Source organism: Penaeus monodon, chromosome 21 (genome assembly GCF_015228065.2).
Source record: "Penaeus monodon isolate SGIC_2016 chromosome 21, NSTDA_Pmon_1, whole genome shotgun sequence".
Taxonomy (NCBI): domain Eukaryota; kingdom Metazoa; phylum Arthropoda; class Malacostraca; order Decapoda; family Penaeidae; genus Penaeus; species Penaeus monodon.
Window position 1 is genome coordinate 21,575,893 of NC_051406.1, and position 343 is coordinate 21,576,235.

Consider the following 343-nt stretch of genomic DNA (forward strand, 5'->3'; position numbering starts at 1 on the left):
CAATGATTAGATCATAAAATACGGGGGGTTTTGCGGACTTTGGGGTCGAGGGGTTTTTTTTTTATTAGTTTTAAAAAAAAACTGGGTAAAAAAAAAATAATTCTGCTTTTTTGAACGAAACAAATATTCATTTTCCATGAATAAAATTTCCCTAATTAAACAGGACAACCCCCCAAAAAACGGTTTATACCATTTCCTTCTAAGTCTCATTTTAAATAAAAAAAGTATCTCATATGTCCAAAAATAAACCCGTCATCCGTCGGATTTTTTTTAGTACAAATTATTACTAAATCGTTAATATATTAAATAATACACACACAACACACATGTTATACAATATAAA